We start from the raw sequence: 18,744 nt of genomic DNA, 5'->3' as shown, positions 1-18,744 counted from the left end.
GGCAGACCACGCTTTGGACACTCCTTCACACAGGATTAGATGGAGGAAAACGAATGTGCTATTTAGGAGTCGGTATAGATCTGAAAGATTATTTTTTGAGTCAGCAATGGCTTTGAAGAATTCTCCCAACCTTAACAAATATGGTTGCATTAATTTGCCAAAAATTTGGGAGACGGTTATCCTAAGAAAAACTCCTGGATAACTGCTGTTTTTTTTTTTTTTTTTTTCGTTAGAGGGCGCCAAAAATAGGACTTTAGATCTTTTGTCTTTTGCAATTATATTGTTTCACTCGCTCACTGTCGCGTTTACATGTGTGTTGTGCTCTGATGATGCTGAGTTGAAAATCAGCGAAATATTAGCGTTAATAAAACATCTTTGTTGTTAAAAAGTGTTTGTAGTGTTGTTAATACCGTGAAAAATAAGTCATGGAAGTCTTTTCACAGATGCTTTTCAAGATATAGGTGGATTGATACTGTACAAAGTGCCTTAGACGATAGAAATATAAAATCTGATAATGATAATGTTGGAGTCTTGACAAGTAACAGACTGATTTGGAGGAAAATTGTAGATAGGAAGTTAGTAATGATGGAAATTTTTCATGTAGGACTATCATATCCTGTACACCCCTTGAGGGTACATGTCAGGAATTTGATGATGATGATTATTTTTATTTCATTGTCCCATATATGTAATTTTTTATTTTTATGATTTTTTTGTGTGTTCCTGGACTTTCATATGCTGCTGATGCGATAATTTCTTTTATATTTTCCCATTCTTTCTCAATGTCTTCATTTCCTTGTATTTTTTCTAAGTAGTTATTAATCCTCTGTTGGATTAATCTAGAGAAACAAAACTAGATTTTGTTTCTCTAGATCTGTGTCAATTTCTAGCCCTCTTCTAACTTTAACATCTAGGAAGAGGTTTGCTGCTTTTATAAAGTTGTTTACTATTGATTTTTTGTCCTATTGCACACCACATATATTTATGTATATTTTTGTTTGTAAAATGTATTCATTATTTTTAAATTATTATATATTGTATAATCAATGAGTTGCTTTCCATTTTTGTTTACTGTTGGTTCTCCAAATTTTTGTATACTATTGTTAATTTTTTTCATTTCTATTCTGGCATTAAGATCTCCAGCAATAATTATATGGTCTGTTTTATTTAATTTTTCATACATTCCTTGTAACTCTTTGTAAAAGTAATCATTTTCTTCTTTTCCTTCTTCAGGGGCATACACTCCAACAACTGTTAAATTTTCTTTATTTAATTTTAATCGTACTTCTAATATTCTTTCATTCCAGTATGTATGTATAATGAATTATTTTTGCTTCAATTGATTTATGGATCCAAATCATTATACCAGCTTTTGCATGTATTTGTTTGTCCACTCCACTATATATGATATTGTAGTTAGCCTTTTCTTTTGTTTCCGTAAGAACTGCAATTTCTATATTTTCATCATTTAAAATTTTATCTAATTCTTTTTCTTTATGTGCTATGCTTCTAATGTTCCATGTAACATATTTCACCACATTTTTCTTTTTCCAAAGTTTCTTTTCCAGTTTGTGGTTGTTTCCTGTGTTTTCTGTCCAGTTTGGATTTCGTTGAGACTTGAAAGTAATGTGTGTTTCCCTATGTCAAGTGACTAGCATGACGATAGGTATCCTAGTGGTGGGGCTGTCGCCTTAAAACAACTAGGGTTGCCTTTTTTAGTAGATAGTGGAAACTACAGTTTGAGAGGAAAGAGTCACCCCCCCCCCCTTGCCCTCAAATTGCTCTAATAGCACTGGGGGGGGGGGGTTAAGAAGTAAGAGAGAGTAGAGGGAAAGAAGAGTAGAAGATCAGTCTCCAGATATGATATACCAAGTGTATATTGTACGAAGTAAGATTAGGTCTAGCTTGGGTATCTCGGGTTTGCCATGCCTGTACTCACCAATGTGAGCCCCCAGAGGACACTAACATGTAAAAGTAAGGATGTTATGGTTCCACTGTATAAGGATCAAGTTGCATATTGATTATTGTTCACAGATTTTGGTCACCTGGTTTACAAAAGTATGATGAGATATTGGAAAAGATCCAGAAACAATTGGATAAGATTGTTCCTGAAATGCTGAGTATGAAGACAGATTGAGAGAATGCAGTTTGCTAGGATGACGGGGTATGATTAAAACATAAGTTGGTAGGTTATTACTAGATTCATATGGGTGAGGTTTTTCATAGAATGGGGAAGATGTTAGGGGGAAACGAGAACCATTCCTAGAAACTGTATAAGATGTGAGCAGGGAGACCAGTAGGATTTTTGCATGGAAAGCAGAAGTGATTGGAATGCAGTGTCTCCTGAGAGTGTGGTGAGTGCAAAGACAGTGAATGCATTTAAGGCACAATATCATGAGCTGTGCAAGTGAAAGAGGAATCTCTAAAGGTAAGTCTTTGGACGTCATGTAGGTCTGCTGATGATAATGTCATCCGGATTCAAATCCTGTGTGCAAAAATACATTATTATTATTAAGCGAGACCTCCAGGGAGTCAGGGACTCATCAAGGGAGGCCACAATACTACATGCTCCAACTATCATACTTATTCTTGAATTCATTCACATTGCTTGCATTCACAACATCCAATGGCAATCCATTCCAATCATGCACCACCCTATGAGAGAAAAATCTAGCCCTTACCCCTTTCTTAGCAGCATTCATTCTCAGCTTCCAAGAATGCCCTCTTGGCCTTTCCTCATCCTCCATAAAATGAAAAAATTCCAACTGGAATCCTGTATGACTCCTTCAGAAGTTTGTGTCTTGATCATATAACCCCTCTTTTTCCTGTTTGCTAGTGTCTGCAGTCGACAAATTCTCAATCTATCTTTATAATCAGTATTCAACAATCCTGATATCATTTTTAACACTCTCCTTTGCACTCTTCCCACTATCAGAATCGCAACGGAAGCCAGACCTGCACACAACAGTCTAAGTGAGGTCTTATCAAGGCCTTGTAAAGAGGCAAAATGACATCCTTATCTTTACATATGAACGTTTTCATTACAGCATTGCAATTATCTTTTGAGTTGCATTTGCAATCTCTCTCCTCATTTCCAGGTGCATGCAAAGTACAAAGTACAAACTAGAAGATCTAATATCCATCCAGAAGAAGATAAGGAATTTATCCACTGCAACAGTAATGGTCAGTTATGTCTGGTGAATTATTCCTTGGACACATTGTGCAGAATCAAATGGGGGGGGGGAGATATATATACCTTGCTTCACTGTAGCAAATATAAAAGTAGACCTTTTTTATTTTTATTTTTTATTTATTTTTTTTTATTTTTAGAATCAGTAGTGGATCTAAAAACACAACCAAATCTCAGACCTCCTGTTCAACCTCCAAAGATGCCCAGCACTCATAAAAAGCACCACTCTTAAAACTTCATGCTCATGTAATCTTTTCCTCATATTATTTGTGTAAACGTGTGACAATTTTTATGCAGTATTCTTGATAATATTTCTGTGACAGAGAATAAAATACTTGATCATTAAACATTTGCTTAATTTGTTCCTTCTGCTGTCTTTATTCCACTGAACTATAATATAAGTGTTCTACCTCTTACCATTTAGGTAAAACTTGCAAGAATTTGGCTGATGTTAACAAGTGTAAATTGGCTAAACCAAGCCCTTATACTGCTTTCAGTTATTATAAGATGATTGATTGTTGTACACCAAATTTCATAGTTATTATTATTACGTGGCACTTCCAGGGAGTCCATAGACTCATCGAGGGAGGACATCTACTATACAACTGTCTCCACCACTCAATCCACCAACTGCAATGAATCACAACTACACCAATGCCATCTACTGCCCACCACCACTACTAATTTCACAGACAATTGCAAACATCCATGCCCAAAATTTTGCATCGGCTGGGAATAGTTACAGCTCTTACTATTTAGTAAAACTCCACAAGAATCTGATTAATCTCCTATCTCACTAATTAATGATGTTGTATAAGGAAATTAACATACATGATATAATAACTAAATTACTTATTTCCAATATCTTGTCAAAGTTAAATTGGCATCATCATGGGAATAATACAATGTGTTCAGACAGTACAAAAGTAACTGTCTGCAGCCGAGTTTCCTGAAAGTTGGGAATATCACAAATAATAATCAACATACAAGCTTAAACATCAGAATCAATTCCTTGGATATCAACAAGTCTTCTTGTCTATATCATACCTCTCCACCCCCATACTGCTTGAAAATTTTGCCTCAGAATTCACAATCGTTATATATCATCTAAAAATGCTATAATACTCTTATGGCATTTGATTGGATCTAGTACAGAACCCTGCTTACCAAGTTACCATCTTATGATCTGTCTTTCACTTTTTGCAACTGGGTCACCAGTTTTGTTTCTGATTGCACACTAATGTGCTATGGATGGTTTTCTCTTCTTAAATTTCTACACCTATTGTCAAGTCCCCCACAGCTCTGTGCTTTCATCCATGCTCTTCCTCTAATACATTAATGACCTTCTCTCACTATCTCAAATCCCATCCATAGTTTTGCTGATAAGAGTATACTCCATTTCACTTTTTCATTTGGCAAAAAAACATTCCAATTCACTTCTCTTTACTGTTGGATAATACTTGATTACTAGTGAAGATCAGATTTTCTCTGCAGCAAATACAGAGAAATCTTGAACTTACTTATCCTGCCAGACTTTTCCAGGACAAACATATCAGCTTATTCAGCCTCCAAAAATCTTGGTGTCTGTCTTCCTTTTTTTTTCTTGTACAACTCCTAACAATATGCATCCCAAATTTATCATAATTTATTCTACCTTAGAATATTATCGTCATGTTTGGAGTGAGGCATCAAAAACCTCCTAAAAATGTTTGATGCCATCTAGAAGAGGGCAGTCTGCTTAATAGATGCATCTATTAAGCAAACTCTCTAATCTGTTTTCATAGACATTCTGTTTCTACTTTATGACTTTTGAACAAGTCTTTTCACAGATGCTGTTCCACTCAACTGGTCACATCATTCCTCTGCTTTTCTTTGATCATGTAAAAAACATGACCTACTGTTGCTCAACATTCATATGTAGTTCAGCTTCAAACTTATCAAACCTTTCTAATCTTTGGAACAGCTTTCCTCATATTTTCTCCATCTTATAAAATGCTAATTTTATAAGCCCTTATAAAATAATCAAATTGCTTTATGTTGCTATTATAATGATATAAGGTACACAACCAGTGCTCTAATAAATATGTAAAAAATGCTTCCATGACCTTCTCCATTTTCAAGAAAATATGTTAAAATGAACAGAACTGTAAATTAAACTTGTCAAGAAACTATGTTTAATACTTAATCCAAGTCATGTGCAAACAAAGTTAGCAGATGAAATATCTTCACAACAAGGCAACCTCTCTATAAAGGCTAATGACTTCACATCAATTGCTTTAGTATTATGGGAAGGGCCACTATCTAGACTGGTTTTGAACTTTAATGAGGTCTCATTTGTGGGAGCCAGACAAAAATAGATAGCAATTGAATTAATGCAGACGTCATAAACAGTAAAAAGATGTATCACCTTATTTTTAAATTACTCTGGATTTGGAGAAGGACCTAGAAATATTTTTCCCACTAATGAGACTTGAATAAAGGTCAAAATTTATCTGGATAGTGACTCTTCCCATAATGCAAAGCATTATACACATCCAAAACGATGTGCGTTTTGCATTATGGGATACTAAGGCAATTGATGAAGTCATTAGCCTCTATATGCAAATAACCTAGTAATGAAGATACTTCATATGCAAACTTTTGCTACACTTGGATCAAGGATTAAACAAGAACATAGTTTCTTGGCAAGCTTATTTTGTAACCAAGTGAAAAAAAAACTTTCTAAAAACACAACTGTACATTTCACTTTAATGTAAAGAAAATTTTACAAAAAATTTAAATGTGATGTAAAATGTTTTTTTGTTTTTTTTGAAAACCTTAAAACATGGAATAAACACACAGAGCTATCCATTACATTTTAATTAAAAAAAAAACAGAATTATAACAAACTTTAAATGAAAAAATGTTTTATTTGGCAACCTATTCTAAAACAAACCACCCTCTATGAAATCACAGTTAACACAATAAACAGTAATACACCTTCAGTGAGACAGGTGACTTCCTTATAAGAGTCAGTTTTAAAAAGATTTTAAATTATTTTTGTAGTTGTTTGGTGGTCAGAGTTGATCTATTTATTTTGGAACAAATCAGGGAACTTTCTTCAAATGTTGTCATTGGCATGTAACAAATAGTAAACATTTTTGGATGCCTGATGTGCAGGGGATAGATGTCCAACAGTCTTAAAGGTGGGGAGGAGTTAAGTCATTTTCTTCTTAAAGAAAGATAAAATTTTTGCCTGTGTAGGATTGACATCTCATTCAGAATAAACTCACATGGCTCAATATAACAATTCCTGAGCAAGCTGTGAATACTATCATGATCAGGATTAAATGAAGACAACTTCAGAGTTGAGCCTTACTGACATTCTTCCATACTTACTCTCAGATTCTTGGAATGATGGATATAGTGGCTCCTTTTAAAGCCTCCCAAGGCATCTGATCCTAACATCATTGATATCATTAATATCCTTGCAACTTCTCCTTATTATAGATTCATGTATGTTCTTTGGGACTTCACCAGAAGAGACCAGTTTTGTTGAAGTTCAACCACTTTGAACAAGTTCAATATTTTCTAATGTTTGTTTTAACTGCTGATGCTCCTTTCACATCACCATACTGTAAAATTCACCTCCTTTGGCTTGTCCAATGATGTCCAGTTTCAGTATTGAAATTCATAAACTTTTTAGGCTCACAAGTTTTGTTTTTGTTTGAAACAGATTAAACTAGTATAATTTTTTTTGTGAGGACATAATAAAGGAAACAGTTCACCAATTCAATAACTTATAGTGAATCACTAAACTTCACTTTTAAGGATATAAAAATTGTTCACATCTTCTGAAACCCCAAACCTCAAATTATTTGCATTCCACAAGTGCAATCTCTTTGCTTAGACATGTGATCATTGAATTTGTTCTCAAAAATCATTTCTGTTAACATATCTATATCTTTCACACGTATCTGCAAACCACTTCAACAGTTTCTTTTCAAGAGTAAAACTCCTAATTTATTAATTTTTAAAAAATCTAAAATCATTGCTGTCTTAAAACTTGGCAAAGACTCTACAACTGCTTCCAACTACTGTCCTATCACTTTGTTAAGCATCTGCCTGAAACTTCTGGAAAGAATGATATACAACAGAATTTCTTCAAGTATACATAATAGAACTCCCCAGGAACAGGATGGCTTCAAACCTGACAGAAGTTGTTGCGATCAAGTACTGGCCTTGATAACCTTTATAGAGAATGACTGAAAACAATAGCGGTATTTGTGGACCTCTCTGCTGCCTAAATAAAGTAAATTCTTTAAGATTAAAAATGGCCTACCTCAGGGGCCAGTTCTTGCCCCATTGCTCTTTAACTTATATATTAGTGATATCCCAGTGACAACATCATGGAGATTCATGTATGCTGATGATATTACCATTGCAAACTCAACATTCCAAAAAGCTGAGAACATCTTAACTGAAAATCAGGCTGTACTTGATAAATACTTTAGGTGACAGTGATTACAACCTAACCTGAACAAAACTGAAGTATACCATCCTTCCATTTAAGTAATATCCAGGCCACCTATATCCCAAAAGTTTACTTCAGAAATAAGCAGGTGAAATTTAAAAATCATCCAAAATACCTAGGAGTTACCCTAGACAGAAGTTTGACATTTAAATATCATCTAGAAAATATCGCTGGAAAATTGAAAACTCATAATAACATAATGCACTTGCTGGTACTTCTTGGGGTGCTCATGCCAACACACACTGCATACTACCACACTGTCTTTGGTCTATTTTACAGCACAGTATCGTGCTCCTGTGTGGCTGAACAGTGCACATGCTTCTTTAGTCAATGTCCAGTTGAATCAAGCTACGAGGATAATCTCTGGAGCTCTAAGATCTGCTACTGGCTCCCAACTCTCGGTAATAGTCCCTCCCTCGTTTCACACGACTCAAGCCTTAAGCAAATTATGGACCACAATAATTGGAAACAATTCCTTGCCTATCCACCAAGACATTTCCTTCCATACCTCACAAAGACTGAAATCCAGGTGCCCTGCCTGGAGGAGTGCAATACAAATGAATGACCAGAACTTCGACCTATGCGAGTCATGGGGAGAGTATTGGCTTCAATATACCTCCAATCTTCAAATTCCCATTTCAAATCCAACATCTCATCTGGAGGGCTTCGATCTTCCTAGACATGTATAGACCACTTTAAATCGGATCAGAAGAACAGAACATGGGAGATGTAAATATCTCTTGCATAAATGGAACTGGTCCGATACTCAAAACTGTGATCCAAGAGGGATCCAGACTATCAATCACATTGTACTTGAGTGCCCTATCTACTCATTCTCAGGCACTAAAGAGGACTTTTTTAAACTGCCTCCAGAAACCCTTTAGTGAATCCGGGATTTAAGGATTAAGCTCTGACTCCTGAGTCTTAATTTTTAATGTTTAATCATTTCAACCTGTTGTACCTCTTTTAATATGATTTTTCAATTGTTTTTATTTTGATTTTTAGTGGAACCTGTGGCATAGTAATTAAATAATAAAGTAACACGCAAAAACCACAGTGAAATTCTTTAATTAGTAAAAAGACAGATATTTCATACTAAAAATAATAGTACATCTTCAGTGTCTGTAACAGTAATAGGAATGGAATACAGGCAAACGTTCGGTGGATCACCTATTAAAATACAATTGTTACTGCATGCTAAGAAATAATAGAAATAACAAATTTAATCTATTAAGATAAATGGTTTTTTATAAATAAAAATCTCCCAGATCTTTGAGAGAGATATATACAGTCATTTCTATTTAAATTCGGTCGGTGTAAGATAGTTTCTTTGAATAAGCGTTCATATTTGAATCTGCATCTATGCAGGAGAACTGCTTTATCCCACTGGACACTATGAGTAGATATATTGATTATAACAAACCTCTGAAGTCTGGTCTGGCGCAGCACAGTATTGACTCTACTCATAGTGTCCAGTAGGATAAAGCAGTTCTCCTCCATAGATGCAGATTCAAATATGAACGCTTATTCAAAGAAAGTTGTGAAACTATCTTACACCGACCAAATTTAAATAGAAATGACTGTATGTCTCTCTCAAAGATCTGGGAGACTTTTATCTTATGTAAAAAAAACCCATTTATCTTTATAGATTAAATTTCTATTTAAATTGTTATTTCTATTATTTTTATTTCCTAGCATGGTACGCGGTAACAATTGTATTTTAATAGGTGATCCACCGAATGTTTGCCTGTATTCCATTCCTATTACCGTTACAGACACTGAAGATGTACTATTATTTTAGTACGAAATATCTGTCTTTATACTAATTAAAGATTTCACTGTGGTTTTTATGTGTTACTTTATCATTTAATTGTTTTTATGTTGTTTTATGTAACATGCATGTAATATCCTGATCCCTGTACATCGTATGCTAAATAAATAAAATAAATGGCTTAATTCCCTTTTATGGAGCTTTTTTGCATGCTTTGCAAGTCATAAATAAATGTCTTTCACAGCATCTCTTTTTTTTGCTTTGGTGTTAACTATATATGTTTTACTATACTGCATAAGACCACATGAAAAAATGGAAACCTAAACATCACCAGCTAATGCCTAAATATAGAAAATTGGCTCAAAATTTGGTGGGCATGAAGATATAAAGTGCATATTTCTGTTTAATATTTGTTTCATGGCATGAAAATGTCATGCCCACAAAATCCCACAGAGGGGTTTCGATGCTTTACTTCCAAGTACAAACTTGATGCTCATAGGTGGTATGAAAATACACCAATTTCAACTGAAAAAACATGCCTCAGAAAATCATGGTTAAGCAGATTTGAATGTGATTTTCTTTTGATGCATTCCAAAAGAAAAATCACAGTGAAGTGGATGCCATGGCAAGTGGTATCAGGTTAAGGATATGATGAAATTAACATAATGTAATATGATACACTAACTCATCCCTTCCTTGTGTTAAGTTCAATGAACAGTTAGTGCTAACCATCTTGGCTTTATAGAAACTTAATTAATGCTCTGATAGATAGATAGAGAATTTAATCTTATCTATAAAGTTTGCTATGTCTCTAAAGTGAGTGTATTCTTTCACAACTTTTGTTATGCAGAATGAAAAACATCAGTTTCCAAAAAAAAAAAAAAAAAAAAAGTCAGCACGAGTCTGGATAACTATATAGCCCAGTGGTTCTTAACCTTTTCGAAGTCACGGAACACTTTTGATTATAAGAAAAATTTGGGGAACTCCAAAAGCATTAGGGTAATAAAACTAACAAAAATATGTATGGACTTGCCTTTTATAAATGGAACTTATTTTAATGTGATACTTGAGCTTGTTGGCTTTTGCAGATTTTTGAAGCAATATCAGGTCTGATATGTGATATAGCCCCTTATCTCTTTGTCTATATTAGTAATTCTCTCATGCCTTTTAGTTTTTATTTTGGATAATATTGAGAAACTGAGCTCATACAAATATGATGAAAACTGTAACAAAATTTTCAGTGCCCTTGTGGAGAGAGCTGGGTATTCGGCTTGGACAAAATTCCTCAAGAGTTATTTCAGAGAATTTCATTTTTAGAGTATAATCCATTGACAAGGTAACTAGTTGTTCTTCTTGTAACGAAAATTCACAACTCTATATTAACTATGCCAAAGATTTGGTATCCAGTCATAATTGTGTGTATTTAAGGAAGGAATTTCAAGTTACTTATTATTAATAAGTAACTTGAAAGCTTTTCTTCCAATATTGTTAAATGTTTTGTTATAATGGAAATAATTCCCTCGACATTTTTATTACGAAGCGAAGGAAACATATCTACTGTATTTTTTTCTGAGATGCGGTTTTTCCAAAGAGAGAGTTTTCTAAAAAGCTGACAATTTGTTAGTGGATGTCAAAATATTTTTCATTTTTCCATTGGATACTTGTATTAATGCTATTTAAGTAATTAAAAATATCGGCTAAATATGCCATTTGGTCGCTGGGTTTTCATGGTGGTGATGAGGATATGTTAGAAATGGCCCAGAGAAGATTGACAAAGGTGGTCAGTAGTCTTTGAAATGTTGAGTACAAGGACAGATTTGAGAGAATGTAAATTCCAAAGCTTCATGAAGAGGAGGAAGACAAGATTGAGACATATAATAAGCTAATTAGGGATTGTTATCCGATTGACATGGAAGAGATTTTTCATAGAATGGGAGGGGAGAAGCAGAACAAGAGGCCATCACTGGAAACTGTATAAGGAGGGTGTGAGCAGAGGGGGAGGAGGAGCAGGTTCTTTGCATAGTGAGTGGAATGCATTGCCTGAGTGTGTTGTGAATGTACACACTCAGGCATGGTTGGATGAGCATCGTGTGCAATAGTGTGTGCCTCCTACAATGAGTTTGACTCCATGGAGGTCAGATGTTAATGATATTTGGCCTTAACCCGTCTTGTTCTTCAAGTTTCTCTTCTACAATCTTTCTCAATCTCTTTTCAAGTATGCTTGCATAAATCATACCTGGAACACTTAGCAGAGAAATTCTGCTGTAATTCTCACATTCAGTTTTATTACCTTTTTTTTTTTTTTTTATTTTTATTTTTTTTATTTTTTATAGATGGGTACTATGAGTATTCTACTCCAATAAATGGGAATTTGACCTTCTGATTAGGCCCTCTGAATTATGCAGTGTAACTACTAACATTTGTTTCTCATTCATCAGATGATGGATTGAGTCTCCTATGTGCAAATCTTTGCTATCTGGTTTTATCTCTAGCCATCTCTCTCTCTGAAGCTCGATAATTGTGACGTTTTCCTTCAAAAGCTATAATCAAGTTCTTTTGATGGTCTTCCTCCAATGATTCCATTCAAGACTATATTTGTAATATTTGAAAGGACATTTTCTGGAGGTGTCCAAACCATCTTAGTTGTTGTTTAAGAATTACAGCCATGATATCTTCTCTATAATTTGCATTTGACTTGCTCATTTGTTTTGTATTTTGTTCAACGAGTCTCATTTATATTTCTTAAGCATTTCATTTCGAATGCTCTGATTATCTGTATTTCTTTCTGACTGAGTGTCCAAGTCTCAGCTCCTTACATTGCTGTAGGTATAATAATGGTTTTATAGTTTTAGTTTCAGGTTTTTTGAAATGTTATTTTTTCCATATTTTATTTAATTTATTCATATTAGACCATCCTTTATTAGGTATGTATTTTATTGTTTCTGTGTTGGCGAGGTTGTGAGTAATGAGACTGCCAAGATATGCAAATTGCTTTACTTGTTCAAGTAAGTGATTTTTTCAAGTTTATTGAAATTTTTTCCTCATTTCTTCCTATTTTCATTGTTTAGCTTTGCTTAGAAATCAATAAAACTGCAATGCATAGGTAAGGAGTATTACCAGACAGGCTTTTAATTGAAAAAATACAGTCTATAGTAGACCTTCCAGATCCGAATACAGTCTGATCTTCTAATGTCTCATTCATTCAATGATGGTATCACTATCAACAGTGATGTAGTTAATGAGGCTTTTCATATTTCTTGTGTCTTCTCTCCATGTGAACTTTGTGCACCTTTTTTTTATGTTGAAACATGGTATCAGCAATGACTAGTCTGTGTCCTGAGCAGAAGTCCTGTAAATACTTACCATTATTATTAGCTTCGCCCTTTTTTTTCCAAAATGTTCTTATATGCCTGGTGGAATTAATTTGACTTTGCCGTTCAGATCTCCAACGAGGACTCCTTTTTCCATTTTCTTTATTTCATTGTTTGCCCTGGTTCCTTGATGAAAATAGTGAGGGAGGAGGGAAGAGCCTTGTTTAACTGGGTGATGCCCCACCCATCATGAAATCTCATCATGTTGTACCATCATATGCATTTGTGGTTTAAGCCAATAGAAAGTACAATTTGACTGGCTAAGTTACAAATTGCCAACCATCCTTCTTTGTTCAGTCCCCAGAAGATGCCTACTTGATGGAATGCACCATGTGAAGGTGAGGCTTGTACATTAGGTCAGAAGCCCCAGTCTGTTCTCTACATTTCTGAAAGATAATATGGAGGTTTCCTTCCAGTTTTAACCTTTAGGTTGCTAAAGGCTTTGACCCTTAAGTGACCCTGGACCATTTTGTATGTCTATTCATTACGTGTATTCTCTGGCAAGGTTGTCTATCATGTGGGGGGGGGGGGGAGAAAAAGAAAGTGGTATCTTTTCTCAAGGATGCAAAGAAATCTTATAAAGGGTTCTTTAAATCCTGAGAAAGAGAGAGAGAGAATGTGGATTCAAACACGGGAGTTTCAACCAAAAGCCAACATGATTATCAACTGAGATGTGGAAACTAGTGGCAGCCTCTTGGTCAGATTTCTATGATATTTTGAACATCTTCATAACATTCTTAGAAATAACTAACAGATTTTGGTTGAAACCAGCAAATGAAAAATTCTAAAATCATGTAAGCAACAGTTTTTAACATTTTGACCGTAATTTATGATGTGCTTATGTTCAAATTAATGATTCCCCCCCACCTCCAGAAAATATAAATTTACAGAAATCTCTCACTTATAGAACTAAGGGATATTTAATAGCTTAGACGTTTAGCAACCAAAATTAGGTGCAAACGTGTTTATCTACATATATCTATTTTGTGCTTTTATTATTAATTTGTAATAGAATATTTTTTTTTTCCAGAACAATTTTTTTCCGCAAAAAATCTTTTAAATTTCAGGTTTGTGGGATGATAGCATGATTTTCAGCTGGATAATTTTTTACTTTGAATTTTGATTTCAGAGTAAAAATCTGCTAGAGGGAAATGACAGAGTAAGATGTGTTATGTGTTTGCAAAAGAAGATAAGTTTTTAATATGATAATTATGCTTCATTTAGATTTGCAGTATTGTCTGTGCCTAGTTCGCACTTGTTAAATTTGTGCTTTGGCATTAATATTTTAGTATATTTTTTCAGTGTCCTTTGTGCAGTGTTTGAATAATAGTAGCTGCCAGAATTCAGTTAGCTGATATGTAATTGCCCAGTTTTCCCCCATTTAAGGACACCATATTACACAGCATACTATGGGATTTTGTGCCATACAGTGTTTGCAGTATGTTCACATCCTAGAAGTTAGAAATGTGGCAGGAGAGAGAGAGAGAGAGAGAGAGACTGGGGAGTACATCTGCTTAAAATGTAGAAACTGGGAAGAGCTCAGCAATATGGAAATTAGCTTAACAGACTTTGGCAGTGGTGCATCACAAATGAGTAAATACCAATCGAGAGAGAGAGAAGTTGCATGATCGAGAGTGAGGAAGATGAGTGGCATGTGAATGAGGATATAATGTTAGGGAGTATAGCAGGTTTGAAAGATGGTGTTGATTGGGAGAGTGATTTCAATGTCAAGCAAGAGTAGGCCTGGAGAGAGAGAGATGTACCGAGAGAAGTGGTGGAACATATGAGGAATGAGAGAGAATTATGGGAATGATAGAAGAGAAAGAATGGGAGAACCAGGGGAAGAGAGAGGGAAGGCAAGACAGTACTGGAGAGATGACAGGAAGGCAGGTAAGTGGGAGAGCAAGGAGAGAAAGTGCCTGAGGGGCAAAAGAGAGAGAGAGGGGGGGGATGCAGGTGAGAAAGGGAACAGAGTGAAAAAAGGTGTGATGTATGCAGATTCAATGATCTGTAGAATGCAAAACAGAATGCCAGAGGCAGAGGAGTGTTTGCCTCGAGGAACAACAGTGTTGTTCCTCGAGGCAAAGTTGTTCCTCGAATTAAGAAAGGCGAAAGAATGGATGAGATGATTGTGATAGTGGGTATGAATAACTTGAGAAGCAGTGTGAATCGGGTGGTGAGAGATCTGAGGTTCATGCTTGAGGTTGTACGGCAGAAGACAGAGTGCATTACTCAGTTATTGATTATTATTAAAGGAGACCTCCAAGGAGTTCGGGACTCATTGAGGGAGGCCACATACTACACACGCACCAGCTATGATACTTGTTCTTGAATTCATTCACAATGCTTGCACATACAACATCCAATAGCAATCCATTCCAATCATGCACCACTCTAGTGGCATTCATTATCACCTTCCAAGGATATGATAATGTAGAGTTGAGAAGAAGAGCATGAATAATGAATGGTATGATAGCCAAAATTGTGTTGTAAGAGAGACTTGGATTATGTGAATGCTGGGAGTGCATTTGAGAATAGGAAAGAACTGTATGCAAGACTACTTGCATTTAAATGAGAAAGGTTGTAGGCATTTTGAAGAAAATGTTCTCTGAACAAGTGAGTGTTGGTGTAGGGAAACTAGAATTATCAGGGTGGATGGTAGCAAGAGTGTCTTCCTGTGGGAATAGTCCCTTAGAAGAAGGGGGAACGCATGGCGGAATGGTAAATTCCGATTGCTAGATTCTAGCAATCGGAATTTACCGGGAATAATGATAGGTATATGAACACTGACAATGTATTCCTGTTTATTTATACTAATGCCAGGAGTATCCAGAATAAAGCAGATGAATTGGTTGTGTCGATAGCCTCAGCTTGTCAAAAGATTATTGGGATCAGTGAGATATGGTTGACAGAAGTAGCAGGGTATGGCATTTTTTGGCAGGATAAGAGCAAGTGGTGGTGGTGGTGGTGTATTGCTTATGATAAGTGATGAGCTGTGTCCTCTCAGAGTGGGGGATTTGGAGTTCAATAGACTAATGGTTTTGAGAGCTGGTGTGAGGTGAAGGTGGAAAGACAGGATATTTAGTGGAGTGCTTCTATAAGCCAGGGAGCATTAGAAGGTGAAAAACAGGTGATGTTTAGGTAGTTGAGCTTGATGGGAGATTTCAACTATAGCAGCATAAATTGGAAAGAGGAAACAAAGTAGTAATGGAATGGAATTTCAGGAATTAGTGAAACACAAATGACTTAGGCAACATGTAGAATGAACAAGTGGTTCAAGAGTTTCGGATTTAGTCATAGAATCAGATTGAAACAGATGCCATCCCTGTCACTGCAGAGAGTGACCATGTGATCAAGAGCACAATTAAGCATGAAGTGGATTGACAAAGAATATCAAACAGAAACTGCAGGTGAAAAAAGTTATGGAAGAGACATAAGGTGGGGGTGGAGGGCAGATGCATGAGGAATATAAGATTCAGGTCAGGAGAATGACTAGTAGGAAGGCAAAATTTGAATATGAAAAAAAATTGGCCCTAAGATCCAAGGAAATATTATGTTGTGGCCAGTAGGAGGAGGAATGGTGTGGAGTTGTTTAATAATCACTTTGTTGGGGTATTTTATCCCAGAGAGGTAGGTCTTAATACCAGAGGGATGAGGAGGGTTTGAGGTTTAGAAGTGCAAGAGAAGAATACATTTCATATACTGAGTGCTCAGGATGTCAATAAAGCAATGGGAATGGATGGGATTTTGCCAAGGGTTTTGAGTGAATGTGCTGCTAAAGAACTGACAGCTCAGTTGACTTTGCTATCCAATGAAAGTCTGGTTAATGGAAAGAAGGTAAGATTGCATAAGGGTGTTAGTAGTAGATGGGATGTGATGGGAAGTTTTTAACAGTTTGGAGAAATTAGTGAGAGATCACATACAACATTGGGCAGATGAGGGTGATGTTATCTGTGCAAATCAACATGAATTTCTTAAGGGACACCTGTATTTTAGTAATCTGATTGCCTTTTATAACAAAGTAACAGGAGCAGTAGATGAGGGAAAGGTATATACTTCCATCTTTTTGTTATTTATTTATTTTTTTATATTTTACAAAAGGTATGTGACAGGGTGCCAACACAATGAGCTGATATTCAAATTACAGTACATGAGTTTTGTACTTGTCAGGTTAGTGAAATGGATTGGGGAGTGACAGTCTGATAGACATCAGTTGTGTATGAGGGAACAGCATCAAGGAAGCAAAAGATATCCCCAAAATGGTCTCCACCAGGGATCAGTCTTGTCCCCAGCTGTCTTCAATGTTTATATATAACTTATCTTCCATAGAATCTCACAAGTTCATGTATGCTGATGACCTAGCTATCATTAGTCATAAGCCTAATTTTGACAAAGTGGAGCAATCCCTTGACAATAACTTAACACAACTTGAAAAATAATTCAACTCCTGGGTATCTAAGACCTAATCTAGCAAAAACTGCCTCATCTACATTCCACCTGCTCAATTCTGAAGCTGACTGCACACTAAATATTAATTTCTGTAATCAAGTCAAACCATTGAAGATTACCCAAAATATCTAGGAGTCACCCTAGACAGAACTCTTACCTACAGACTGGGGAAATAAGACTGAAGCTAGAAACAATATTATCTCTAAACTGACTGGAACTGGCTAGGGATGCAGAGCCTCCACACTAAGGGTGCTTTGGTCCCCTGAACAGCAGGGTACTGTGCCCCGGTCTGGAGTAGAAGTACTCATGCCAAGTTAATAGATATAAAGCTGAACCAAGCCCTGTACATTATTTCAGGTACTCTGAAATCAACTCCTCTACCATGGCTTCCTGTCCTAGCAAATGTCACCCTACCGGATCTTAGACAACAGACTGCAACTTTGAAAAAAATATGAAAAACTCAAATCTGATTTCTACAACCGATCTCAAATATACTAAACAATCTACCACAAACCCGACTCAAGTTATGTACTCCCTTTTGGTCTGAGGGACAGTTATTGGAAACTCACAACTTTACTCCTGAGGATGAATGGAGGATCATTGGAACAATTCTAACATTACCAATCAATCACTTATTGAAGATCTCTGTTCTGAGCCTCCTATATTTGATCTGCTATGCAAACAGTGGTCCTCCCTAAACAGGATTAGGACAGGCCATGGAAGACGTAAATATCTACTTCATAAATGAAAAATTGCCAATTAGCCATATTGTGAATACTCTGCTCTGCAAACCATGTCTCATATAGTGGAGACCTGTCCAATTTCCCATTTCCTGGGTGGGAAATAGCAGAATTACATCGGGCTACAAAGGGCAGCAGTGCAATGGTTGTCCAATTTAAAACTTGATTTGTAATAGGTATAAATAGTCTATTTTGCTGTATTTGACCATTACAAATAAATAAATCAAAGAAGCAGAAAGTTACAAGTGGGATACCACAATGCTCAGTACTGGGACCTATATTATTTAATTTTTATATCAATGACATTGTCAGTGGATTGCATGGGGATATTCAGTTGTTTGCAGATTATGTGAAGCTGGGAAGGGTTATTAGTAATAGTGCAGATGTGGTAGCTCTGCAAGAGAATTTGAATAAACTGGACAGATGGGCAAATGAATTGGAGTATTAGTTCAATTCAACTAAATGTCAAGTCTTGAAGTTTGAGATACATCAACGGGAGGCTGTATACTCTATTGGAGGAAGTAATCTTGGGGATGATGATTGATAGAAACTTTAAATTCAGGGGACATATTGCAAAAGTGTTGAGGATTGCTGCAATACTGAGAAGGATGATGAGAGATAAGAAGTGCAATTCCATTGTATAAAGCTCTCAACAGATGACCCCTGGATCTACTGTGCTCAGATTTAGGGTTTCTAGGATTTGAAGGGAA

The 18,744-nt window shown here is 35.8% G+C and overlaps 1 protein-coding gene across 3 annotated transcripts in view; it reads right to left on the bottom strand.

The window, feature by feature from the left end:
- LOC150092812 (carabin-like) overlaps window positions 1-18,744 on the bottom strand; it is a 183,878-nt gene that overhangs the window by 92,690 nt on the left and 72,444 nt on the right. The window lies entirely within an intron of this gene.

The sequence above is a fragment of the Typopeltis vanoorti genome, chromosome 25, assembly GCF_054136105.1.
Source record: "Typopeltis vanoorti isolate ZY-2024b chromosome 25, IOZ_Tvanoo_1.0, whole genome shotgun sequence".
In the NCBI taxonomy this organism is placed as follows: domain Eukaryota; kingdom Metazoa; phylum Arthropoda; class Arachnida; order Uropygi; family Thelyphonidae; genus Typopeltis; species Typopeltis vanoorti.
This window is presented reverse-complemented; position numbering and strand designations above follow the sequence as displayed.